Source organism: Pan troglodytes, chromosome 13 (genome assembly GCF_028858775.2).
Source record: "Pan troglodytes isolate AG18354 chromosome 13, NHGRI_mPanTro3-v2.0_pri, whole genome shotgun sequence".
Taxonomy (NCBI): Eukaryota; Metazoa; Chordata; class Mammalia; order Primates; family Hominidae; genus Pan; species Pan troglodytes.
The window spans coordinates 133,221,076-133,233,895 of NC_072411.2; the positions used below are offsets into that span (position 1 = coordinate 133,221,076).

At 46.0% G+C, this 12,820-nt stretch overlaps 1 long non-coding RNA gene across 1 annotated transcript; it reads right to left on the reverse strand.

Annotated features, from left to right (window-relative positions):
- Window positions 1-6,939: 6,939 nt before the first annotated feature.
- Window positions 6,940-12,393, reverse strand: LOC134808018 (uncharacterized). The gene is made up of 3 exons (XR_010149912.1): window positions 12,262-12,393; window positions 9,012-11,406; window positions 6,940-7,291 (listed from the first exon to the last, which is right to left on the reverse strand). It is a non-coding gene; the product is annotated as an uncharacterized LOC134808018 (long non-coding RNA).
- Between the last annotated feature and the right edge of the window lie 427 nt (window positions 12,394-12,820).

The following is a 12,820-nucleotide window of genomic DNA, read 5'->3' on the forward strand; positions in this document are numbered from 1 at the left end:
CATCTTCTGCTGCTATACCAAAATACCACAGACTGGGTAATTTACAAAGCATAGACGTTTATTTGGCTCATGGTTCTGGAGCTGGGAAGTCCAAGAGCGTGGTGCTGGCATCCAGTGAGGGCCATCCCATGGCAGAAGGCATCACATCGTGAGAGAGAACACATGTGAGAGGAAGGAAAGAGGGGCAGAATTCCCTGATTTTGTATCTAAGTCACTCCTGTGACAGCTAATCCAGTACCCCAATAATGGCCTGAATCCACTCATGAGAGCTGTGTTCCCATGACCTAATCACCACTTAAACGTGCCACTTCTCAACATTGTTGCACTGGCAATTAAGTTTCCAACACATGAACTTTGGGGGACACATTCAAACCACAGCACTTAGAATATAACAGGATTGCCCCCCTACAGCCGTGAATCCCTTGGGTCACCAAGTTAATGTAACAATAACAAAGTCTAATATTATTTACAAGAAATTGGAAGCTTTAAGTAGCCTCGTGAAGCCAAAGGGCAGCATTAGAGCATATCTTTTGACACCCGAAACTTGTGTCAAAAAGGGTATTAACAGTTGACCGCTTCACACCCACGAGGATGACTATAATTTTTTAAATGGAAAATAACCATTGGCAAGGATGTGGGAAAACTGGAACCCTCCTACTTTGCTTGTGAAAATGTAAAACGGTGCAGCTGATGTGGAAATCAATTTGTTGGTTCATCAAAAATTTAAACATGGGGCCAGGTGCAGTGGCTCACGCCTGTAATCCCAGCACTTTGGGAGGCCAAGGCGGGCAGACCACGAGGTCAGGAGTTCGAGACCAGCCTGGCCAACATTATGAAACCCCGACTCTACTAAAAATACAAAAATTAGCCTGGAGTAGTGGCACATGCCTGTAGTCCCAGCTACTCGGGAGGCTGAGGCAGAAGAATCGCTTGAACCCGGGAGGCAGAGGTTGCAGCGAGCTGAGATCATGCCACTGCACTCCAGCCTTGGTGACAGAGTGAGACTTCATCTCAAAAAAAAAAAAAAAAAAATTTAAACATGGAGTTTCCATATGACCCAGAAGTCCCATTTCTAGTATGTACCCAGAAGAATAGAAACACAGGTTAAAACAGTGACCAAAATGTAAAAACAGCCCAGCTGTCCATAAGCTGTAAATGGATAAACTAGACTGTAGTACTTTCATAAAACGGAATATTTCATCATAAAAAGAAGGCAGTACCAACGCATGCTGCAGCTTGGATGAACCTAAGTGAAAGAAGCCAGACGCAAAAGGACACATATTGTATGATTTCATACGTATGAAATATCCAGGATAGGCAAATCCATTCGAGATGGAAAGTAGGTTGGTGGTTGCCAGGGCCTAGGGGAAGGGGAAATGGGGCGTGGTTTTTTAATGTGTATGAGGTTTCCTTTGGGGGTGATAAAAATGTTACGGTTGAATGAGATGGTGAATGTACTGAAGCCACTGGATGTACACTTTAAAATGGTTAAAGTGGGCCGGGCGCGGTGGCTCTGCCTGAAATTCCAGCACTCTGGGAGGCCGAGGCAGGTGGGTCGTCTGAGGTCAGGAGTTCAAGACCAACCTGGCCAAAACGGCGAAACCCCACTTCTACCAACAATACAAAAATTAGCTGGGCATGGTGATGCATGCCTGTAATCCAAGCTACTCGGGAGGTTGAGGCAGGAGAATTGCTTGAACTCGGGAGGCCAAGGTTACAGTGAGCCGAGATTGCACCACTGCACTCCAGCCTGACAGAGCGAGACTCTGTCTCAAAAAAAAAAAAAAAGAAAGAAAAATAAATGGTTAAAGTGGCAAATTTTATGCTATATAAACTGTGCCTTAATTTTTGAAAAGTATACACTTTGAGTGAGGCAAGTGTTTGGCACAGAAACCACTTCTCTCCTGGCAACACTTCATAATCCTCCAGTGGCAAAGCCCCTCTCAGCAAACCCATCTCTCAAGTCACGCACATCCCAAGAGACACAAGAACACTAGAGGCCAGACAGGAGGGGACAGCCTGCATTGTGTCCTTCACCCTTATTTGGACCTTCGACCTATTGCCTTCTCACACTCTCAGAATCCAGAGGTCATGCCAGTTCAAAAGGAGCCGGTATCATGGAGACTGGGGCTCAGAAACCAATACCCCCAAATATGGCTCTGTGACAGGCTGAACTGAAGAAGAAGCCACAAGATTTCTCTGACCTCCCCCAACCCCCGCCTCTGTCTCAGTCTGTCTCTCTCAAAGCACAGAATGAGGTTGTTTTCTGAAGTTCCCTTATCTGCCTAAAGCCCAGACTCACTAAAGAAGAAAACAATTACTCCTGGTCCCTTCCTAAATTTTCATGAACTGAACTCATATCCAGGAAGAAAGACTGACATCTATCAACACAGCTAGGCAGACTTTTGTCACAAACCGTTGTATACTCTGCAGGCACAATAGACTTTGTCCCAGGCCATTGTATGTTCTTCAAGCCAATTGAATTTCTCTAAAAATCACTTAAACTAAAATCATCCACACTTCCCCATCTCCCTTTTCCCTAAGAAGAAGGGTATATAAGCATATGTACCCCGCTGGTTTATCAAATAATCACTCTGCTACAGTTCCCCATGCTTGACACGTTAAAATAAATTCATAGTGTTTTATCTAATTAACCTGCCTTTTGTGAGTTGATTTTTGTGCAAACTTTCTGAGAGCAAAGGGGAAGTTTTCATGGGTATTGCATGGTCTTCTGAAATAACTAGCATTAATATAGATTAGACAAAAACCAACTCTGAACAGGTTCCATGTGACAGCAGAATGTTCTGAAATGGGAAGGAATGAATGTGAGCGTGAGAGGTCTGTGTGAACGGATAATGAGGTTCGGGGTAAGATGCAAAGGAGGATATATATTATACTATCTTTCATATGGAAAGAAGAGAAAATGAATACGTGTATGTGTTATTTTTGTGAAAAGAAATACAGTATTAAACAGACACTAATGGAAGGCATTAACCATGGAGGTGGGAAGGAATGGGGTAGAAGAGATAGGAACGGCAGTGAGGCTTCTCTTGTATATCTTATATCATTGTCACTTTTTATTTTTTTATTTTTTCAGAGACGGGGTCTCACTCTCTCACCAAGGTTGGAGTGCAGTGACTCACTGGAGCCTCAGCCTCCTGGGCTGAAACAATCCTCCTGCTTCAGCCTCCCAGTGGCACACGCCACCGTACCCAGCTATTTATTTATTTATTTATTTATTTATTTTTGTAGAAATGAGGTCTTCCTACGTTGCCCAGGCTGGTCTCAAACTCCTGGGCTCAAGCAATTCTCCCACCTCGGCCTCCCAAAGTGCTGGGATTACAGGTGTGAGCCACTATTCTCAACCCATTTTTACTTTTTAACCACATAAATGTTTCACGTATTTTAAAAATAAAATTAAATGTTAAAAAGGTGGGATAAAGAATACCCTACAATAGAATGCAAAAGAAGGAAATCAAACTGATAACGCCTCAAACTGATACCACAACCACACAGAGCAAACACTCTGATTGTGGAGAAGGATCTGTCCTAAGAACAGAAGAACGACAGAAAAACTTCTATTTAGTATGTTTACTGTTAGCAGTAATATTGGTCTTGTAATTCTGAAACTCTTTTGTGCATGTATAGTGGAAAGCAAATAAGCAAATATATATTTTACTGACGGGGAAAAAAGATACTAGTAGTCAGTAAAGAAGTGAAAGAAAAACTGTTATGTTAAATTTGAGTAGGAAATATCAGTTCGAACTTGTAATTTTTTTTTAAATGAGTTTTCTAATCCTGTCCACTGAATGACAGCCGAGTAGCAATGATCACGTATATCACCAGGTTCTTTCTTTCTCTATACCATTCACCACTAAAGGCACCAGGGCTCGTTAGAGAAATGGTAGATTCTAGGTCAGGGGTGAAAATGTACAACGTGAGCATGGAATCTCTTGTCACACCAGAAAGCAAAACAGTTTTGGAAGATAAATGTGATCATGTCAAAAGGATTCAGGAGCTGACCTGAGGGCTCCCACTGCTCAAATGTGGGATGATTTGAACATCAAAATGAATAACTGTAGTTTCAATTATAGCATTTTTAAAACTCCACGAACCCACAGTGATTAATGTTTTTAATATAGTGGGATTTGGAAATTCTTACAGAAAAAAAGGCCAGCTAGTAAATGTAGCAGGAATAAAAGAATGAAAAACTACCATTTTGCAACCTCCAATGTAATGCTTCCTTCGGGTAAGCATCACCAAGAGTTGCCAAAACTGTTTGGTGACTTGGATATTCAGTTAATCCTGTGACCATGTGAAGATTCTACAAATTACTTACAAAAGGGGAAGCAGAGTGAGGATTAGTGATCAAACTCAGAATGACCAAGAGTGGCTGACATTATGCACTCCAGATGTGATGCCTGACATTATTTACTCCAGATGTGATACCTGACATTATTTACTCCAGATGTGATACTGACATTATGTACTCCAGATGTGATACCTGACATTATGTACTCCAGATGTGATACCTGACATTACTTACTGCAGAAGTGATACTGACATTATTTACTCCAGATGTGATGCCTGACATTATTTACTCCAGATGTGATGCCTGACATTATTTACTCCAGATGTGATGCCTGACATTATTTATTCCAGTTGCGATACTGACATTATTTACTCCCGATGTGATACCTGACGTTATTTACTCCAGATGTGATACTGATGTTTTTTACTGCAGATGTGATACGTGACATTATTTACTCCAGATGTGATACTGACGTTATTTACCCCAGATGTGATGCCTGACATTATTTACTCCAGATGTGATAACTGACATTATTTACTGCAGATGTGATACCTGACATTATTTACTCCAGATGTGATACCTGACATTATTTACTCCAGATGTGATACTGACATCATTTACTACAGATGTGATACCTGACATTATTTACTCCAGATGTGATACTGACATTATTTACTCCAGATGTGATACTGACATTATTTACTCCAGATGTGATACCTGACATTATTTACTCCAGATGTGATATTGACATTATTTACTCCAGATGTGATACCTGACATTATTTACTCCAGATGTGATACTGACATTATTTACTCCAGATGTGATAACTGACATTATTTACTCCAGATGTGATAACTGACATTATTTACTCCAGATGTGATAACTGACATTATTTACTCCAGATGTGATAACTGACATTATTTACTCCAGATGTGATATTGACATTATTTACTCCAGATGTGATACTGACATTATTTACTCTAGATGTGATGCCTGACATTATTTACTCCAGATGTGATACTGACATTATTTACTCCAGATGTGATACTGACATTACTTACTCCAGATGTGATAACTGACATATTTACTCCAGATGTGATACTGACATTATTTACTCCAGATGTGATACTGACATTATTTACTCCAGATGTGATAATTGACATATTTACTCCAGATGTGATACTGACATTATTTACTCCAGATGTGATACTGACATTATTTACTCCAGATGTGATACTGACATTATTTACTCCAGTTGTGATGCCTGACATTATTTACTCCAGATGTGATACTTGACTGAGAAGTCTACAGTGGCATCTATGCAGCACAGAACTCTGGCCAAAGATATTCAACCTGCATCTAATCTTGTTTAAGCAACCAGATTAACCCACATATGGGACACTCTACAAGACAACTGTCTTGGACTCTTTATCAAAAACTAATTCACATAAACAAAGAACAATGACAACAATAAAAAGGTGAAAGACTGTTTCAGATGAAAAGAGACTGAAGAGCCATAACAACCAAATATCATACATGATCTTGATTGGATCCTGGATAGGAAAAAAAAATCCAGCGTTAAAAGCTCTTCCGGGGACAATTGTAGAGATTTGAATACAGATAGTACACTGGGTGCTATTATGGTTGTGATCATGGTATTGTGGTTTTGTGGGAGAATATCCTTATTAGGAGATGCTGAGATATCTAGAAGTGAAGTGTCAAGATGTCAGCAACTTGCTTTCAAATTGCTCAGCAAAATAAAAGTATGTGGAAATATACAAAGACAGAGAGAGACCAAGAGAGACAAAGCAATTGTGGCAAAATGTTAACAGTTGGAGAATCCATGGTAAGTTCATTGTACTCTTCTTTGAACTTTTCAGAATGTTTGAAAATTTCAAAATAAAATGTGAGGGGGAGGGGAGGGAATTGCAGGGTGGATAGAGAAGGTTGGGATAGAGCTAGCTGCCAGACCCAAAGCATCTGCCACCAACACAGGGAGTTTAAAATGGCCCTCTAAATTACAATAGACTCATCTTCGTTTTGAAATCTTCCTAGGACGGGTGCAGAGGCTCATGTCTGTAATCCCAGCTACTCAGGAGTCTGAGGCACAAGAATCACTTGAACCTGGGAGGCGGAGGTTGGAGTGAGCCTCGATCATACCACTGCACTCCAGCTGGGGTGACAGAGCAAGACTCTGTCTCAAAAAAAAAAAAAAAGAAGAAGAAAAGAAAAACAGAAATCTTCCTAAAAGGGAGAGAAAGCTATACTACACTTTCCTCGAACCTCAAAGCCCCCACTGCTTGTAGAAACTTTGAACCCAGTACCCACTGGAAAATAATGAATGGGAAACACACCTGGTAAACAGTCCAGGTAGAGAGGAAGAGCCTCCCGATGCCCCCAGCCCTGGGTAGGAATCACCAAACCCTACCCCCCAGTTACCAGGCCTGTGAAGCCTCTGGCTTGTCCCAGCTTTGCACTCTTATGGGGAGGGGTGGGGAGAGCCCATCTACCACGCCCGTGTGTCTCCTGTCTTATCATCTAGGACATTCTTACATGGACCTCAGGCACTACTGGGGAAAGCTTTATTCCTTTTCAACACCATCCTCACTCTAAACTGCATTCCTTCATTCATTTTCTTATTTATTCAATTATTTGGCAAGTATTTATTGAACACCAGTGATGCACGAGGCACTGTTTTAGGAACCAGGGACACGACAAGGAATAAGCAGCCGTGGCATCTGTCTTCTGCGGAGCTCACAGGCAAACTGCAACTGTGACAAGTACCACAAAGGGGAGGAACAAGGTGCCCATCAAAGCTGGTGGCATTTGTGTGACAAGCAGGAAATACAATCAACAGGCTTTGGGGACGGGCTGGGTTTGGCGGACGATGAGAAGGAGTGTCAAGAGACACTCCCAGGGTTCTGACTAGTATAACTGGACAGGCAGTGGTGGTCTTCACCAGGACATCCTGGAAGAGGCCTGCAGTGGAGAAAGAGGCGACTCACACCCATGCAGGCCACAGGAGCACAGGTCAGGCATGGAAAGGAGAGGCCTGGGATGTGGTGTGGGTGGGTGGATTGTCTGTGGATTGGTGGTTATGGAAGTTATGTGTAGCAGGGGCCTGTTTTGCGCCTCCACCAGAAACTTCTGCCACTCCCAGGAGGACCACACAGAAGGTCTTCAGTCTCATGCAATTTCCTTTGATTTTGCTCATCTTTGTGCTCAGGAGCAGATCTGGGCCGCATCCTATCCCCCAGGTGACAAGGCTCATCTGGCCTGCTAGCCAGGAGGGTGCCTTTCCTTTGCCTCCAAAAGCAAAGTGGTGGGGGTGGGGGAGGGAACAGCTTGGCAACACAGATACACGTGCACACACACACGCACTCATATGCCTGATCTTTTTCTTTTAGGATTTGCTACCCTAGAGGTGTCTGATTAGCTTTATAAAGGTTAGAGATCATTTTATTTTGCCCAAATTTAGTCAAGGGAAAGCCCAGTGCAATTTGCCCTCAGTTACCCCCTGGTTCCACATCCAAAATTTCAATCAACCATGGATCAAAAATATTTGAAAAAAGAAACGCAATTTAAAAATAACAACAGGCCAGACACAGTGGCTCACACCTGCCATCCCAGCACTGTGGTGGGAGGATCACTTGAGGCCAGGAGTTTGAGACCAGCCTGGACAACACATAATGAGATCACAGCTCTACAAAAACCAAAAAAACAAAAATTAGCCAGGTGTGGCGGCACGAACCTGTAGTCCCAGCTACTCGGCAGGCTGAGGTGGCAGGATAGCTTAAGTCCAGGAGTTTGAGGCTGCAGTGAGCCATAATCATGTCACTACACTCCAGCCTGGGCAACAGACTGAGACCTCATCTCCAAATTTTTTTTTATAATAGCAACAATAGGCCAGGCACGATGGCTCACATCTGTAATCCCAGCTCTTTGGGAGGCTGAGGTGGGAGGATCATGAGGTCAAGAGATCGAGACCATCCTGGCCAACATGGTGAAACCCCATCTCTACTAAAAATACAAAAATTAGCTGGGCGTGGTGGCATGCACCTGTAGTCCCAGCTACTCGGGAGTCTGAGGCAGGAGAATCGCTTGAACCTGGAAGGCGGAGGGTACAGTGAGCCAAGATCATGCCACTGCACTCCAGCCTGGCAACAGAGCGAGACTCTGTCTCAAAATAATAATAATAGATAACACAAATTTTAAAGCTAATACAGTACAATAACTATTTACACAGCACTTACATTGCATTAGGTATTACAAATAATCTAGAGATGATTTAAAGTATACAGGAGAATGTGCATAGGTTATTTACAAATACTATGCCATTTTGTATCAGAGACTTGGACATCCTTGAATTTTGGTAACTGCAGGAGTCCTGGAACCAAACCCTTTAGGATACTGAGGGACAGCTATACTTGCCCTGGAAAATGGAACCCTTCCCCCAACTCCCATCCCCCACAGTCTCCTAAAAACAAGACATTTTTGGTACAAGTATATTTTATGTGGAACGTATCAACAGGATGGAGTCCCACTTCCAAATGGACACAGGGCAATACAGAGCACAACAGGGCATGTGTGGAAGAAGTGTCCTGCGGGTGCAAACCCTTGGGAATTAAAAATGGGATTGGGAGGTGTATTTGTTCCTGGGGGCTCCTGCAGCAGATGACCTCAAACAGCAGAAACTTACTCTCTTACAGCTCTGATGGGCCAAGTGTCCAAGATCAAGGTGTCAGCAGGGCCACACTCCCTCTGGAGGCTCTAAGAAGAGTCTGCTCCTGCCTCTTCCAGGCCATCCTGGCTTGTGGCTGCAACTCTCAAGTCGCTGCCTCTGCCTTCACGTGGCCTTCTCCTCTTCCATCTCTGTGTCTCTCCTCTGCGCGTCTCATATAAGGACATTCATCCTGGGATTTACAATCCATCCAAGATAATGATCCCAAGAATCATTTCATCTCAAGATCTTTAACTTGAACCGGGCACAGTGGCTCATGCCTGTAATCTCAGCATTTTGAGAGGCCGAGGCAGGTGGGTCACTTGAGCCCAGGAGTTCAAGACCAGCGTGGGCAACTTAGGGAGACCTCGTCTCTACAAAAAATACACACAAAAAATTAACCAGGAGTGGTGGTGTGCAACCCTAGTCCCAGCTACTCGGGAGGCTGAGGCCAGAGGATCGCTTGAGCCTGGGAGGTTGAGGCTGCAGTGAGCCATGATTGTGCCACTGCCTTCCAGCCTGGATGACACAGTGAGACCCTATCTCTCACACACACACACACACACACACACAGACACACACACACACGATCCTTAAGACCAGCCTGGGCCACATAGGGAGCTTCACACACAGCAGGTGCTCATTCAATGTTGTAAATTACATTTGTAAAGACGCTTTTTCCAAATAAGGTCACTTACATTTGTAAAGACGCTTTTTCCAAATAAGGTCACTTACATTTGCAAAGACCCTTTTTCCAAATAAGGTCACACTTCTGGGTCCCAGGAATTATAATGTAGATGTATCTTTTGGGGGGCCACCATTAGACGCACTACAGTATGAGACTTTCACAGACCATGGGGGACAGGAGGCAGCGGTTAAGCTTTGTTTCTTTCTGACTTGGCAATGGCACCCTGTGGTGACGGCCACTCATACTGGAACTGTGCTGAGAAACCCATCCCTCCCTCCAGCTCTCACTGCCGAAGAAAATAGGCATTCTGAGAAATGCTAGTGGGCCCCAACCCCTTGCTAGCCACGCAAGCGACCCCCTCTTCAGGGCCTATTTCCAAGCCCCCTGCTTTGAGGCCCATGCCGGTCATCCCAGATCCCAGCTGCCTCACTCTCCATTGAGTCCTATGACCTTGAGCCTTGATTTCACTTGTTCAAACCCCTCATAAGCATTTGCTGGCTGTCCAATGTACTTTGGACCCCAGGCTTATGAGAAAACTCATTTGGCAATTAATCCTACTCTCACCTTGGACCGGTTCTGCAAAGTCCCAGATTCTTGTGGGGAGAGTGGGCGTTTCAAAAGCGTAGAGAAGCTAACAAGCCTCTCGTCAAAACCACCCTCAAAGATCACCTATAAACCACCAGAAGCCAGGACCTTGAAGCTCAAAAGCAAAAATCCGCTTGTTACCTAGCCTTGCAGGGAGAGGATCTCTGGCCCTGGGGCAGGTCTACTTTGGAGATGAAGGGAGGGAGGGAGGAGGGAAATGGATTTGTTACAGAGATTTCGATCTTTTCTTCCTTCACCTCCGGATTTTATAAGTGGCTTTCCTGGACTCAGCCACAGTCATGTGTGTGGCAATCTACTGTATGTTATTCTCTTGGATGAGCTGCCTTGGGCAGAAAGAAGCTGCCCTATCTCCCTGTGAGTGGGTCACAGGGTAGCCTGTGCAAGGCTGGGCAGGGCAGGTGCTGGATAAAGTCACTGGGGGAGAGGGGAGGAAGGGGGCGGGAGGTCCACACCTGTGGGTCTCACGACTCAGGTGACCCCTTAAGGGACTGCTGTCACCAAGAGGAATACTGGGGTGAGCTTTCCCACCTCACCACCCAGATCCGTTGTCCCCTCTAGGCCACGCGTGTGTCCAAAGCCATGACAGGGACAGACAAAGGCCCACACCATGTGGGCCCACACTCGGTTCCGGGGCTGAGTCCTGTACCCAGCGCCTGACACAGCTCCACGCCCAGCTGGTGCTCATTCAATGCTGAATGCCTCAGAGAATCTTCAGGCCTGCCATCCTCAGCCAGGGCCTTGAGAGTCCCCTTATTAGTCAGGTTTCCCCAGAGAAACAGAACCAATGGGATGTGGACAGGGAGAGAGAGAGAGGGAGAGACAGAGGAAGAGAGAGAGGTTGATTTTAAGGAACCGGCTCACTGATCGTGGAGGCCGGTAAGCCCACATCTGCAGGGTAGGCCTGGGCGCTGGAGAACCAGGAAGAGCTGATGCTGCAGTTCTAGTCCCAAAGCCTTCTGCTGACAAATCCCCCCTCTCAGGAATGTTTTTCTTTTCCAAGGTGAGGAAGATGTGGGAGGTGAAGGGTGAGGGTCAATCTTTGTCTTCAGGTCTTCAACAGGGGGAGCAGGACCCGCCCGCCTGGTGAGGTAATTTGCTTTACTCAGCATTCATCCACTGATTCAGATGTTACTCTTATCAAAAAATACTTTCCCAGATACATCTAGAATAACGGCTGATCAAATATCTGGGTACCGTGGTCCAGCCAAATTGATGCATAAAATTATCCTCCCACTTCCCCACCCCTGGCCCCTCCAAGGCCCTCCGGGGTTCCATCTCCTCCTCTTTGCCCTCCGGCTTCCAGGCTGTGCGACCCTGAGGCTCTTCCCTGCCCTGTTCTACCCAAAGGGGCCTCAGGGGCTTGAATTCCTCCTTCTTGGACCTTTTTCTCTTTCCAGTCAGTGGATCCCATCACTTTGAGGGCTCCTGGAATGACATTTTCCCCAAGAAGCCTCTCCTGTATAAAACTGGGGGTTGTTGGCTGTGCCCAGAGGATGGGGGTGGCTTCCCTGCCCTCTCCACCCCTCACACCCCTGCCCCCTTCCCCCTGCATCACTGCCGGGCTGGACTGGGGGTGGGGGTTGGGGGAATATAAGCCCTGGATTGGGCGCCCTTATCTTGCTTTAATTTCCTCTAGAGCTCAGCGCCATGTGAGGTTATAGTAGTGGCCGACCTTGTTTACTCTTTCCTACCGGAGTATAAGCTCCAGGGGACAGGGACTTCATCCCCAGAGCCTAGCCCAGGACCTGCACACGGAGGCACTCAGGGTGTTTGTTGATTGAATGAAAAACGTTCACTGAACACCTCTGTTGTGCCGCACACACTGTGCCAGGGCGTGGACGAAAGCTCAGCTGCCCAGGCCATTGACTATTTCTGAGCATTTCCACTCTCACGTTGTACACCCCTCATTTCTCTCTTCCTAGAGGGGCTCCCTACCTGAGCGCGGGAATCATCTTCCTTCCTCTCTCCTGGAGTCTGCCTGACTTGGTGTCCCAAGACAGGGACTGGGTCCCCTTTGAGCCCCTGGAGGAATGTGAACTGAGCCGATGAGGAGATGCCTCCTGTCTACTTGGAGGAAAGGGACCGGGACACACAGAGGCGCAGGGGGCTGAACCCTCGGTTCCAGCCCCGAGAACTCATCCGGAGTCACGCGGTTCCGGGACTTTGCAGAGGAAAGAGGCGCGGGATGTGCTTTGGGAATAGAATTCCACCTTTGCACCCGGCTCAGCACCTGTCCTGCCCCCCGGAGATTCCTTGAGTCCACCTGGATCCGAGAGGAGAAGCTGTTGATCATTTCCTGTCCGCTGAGGCTGTGATCCCCGGCCGACCGGACCGGTAGCCCGGCAGCGCCCCCTGGTGTCCGGTGACGCTCAGCCAGCGCCGGGAATCGCCGCCCAGGCCAAGGACCAGAATCAGGAGGAGGATCAGGGCCAGGGCCAGGGCCAGCGCGGGAGGCAGATTTATCCCGGTGCACACCTCTAACTTATCCCTCCTA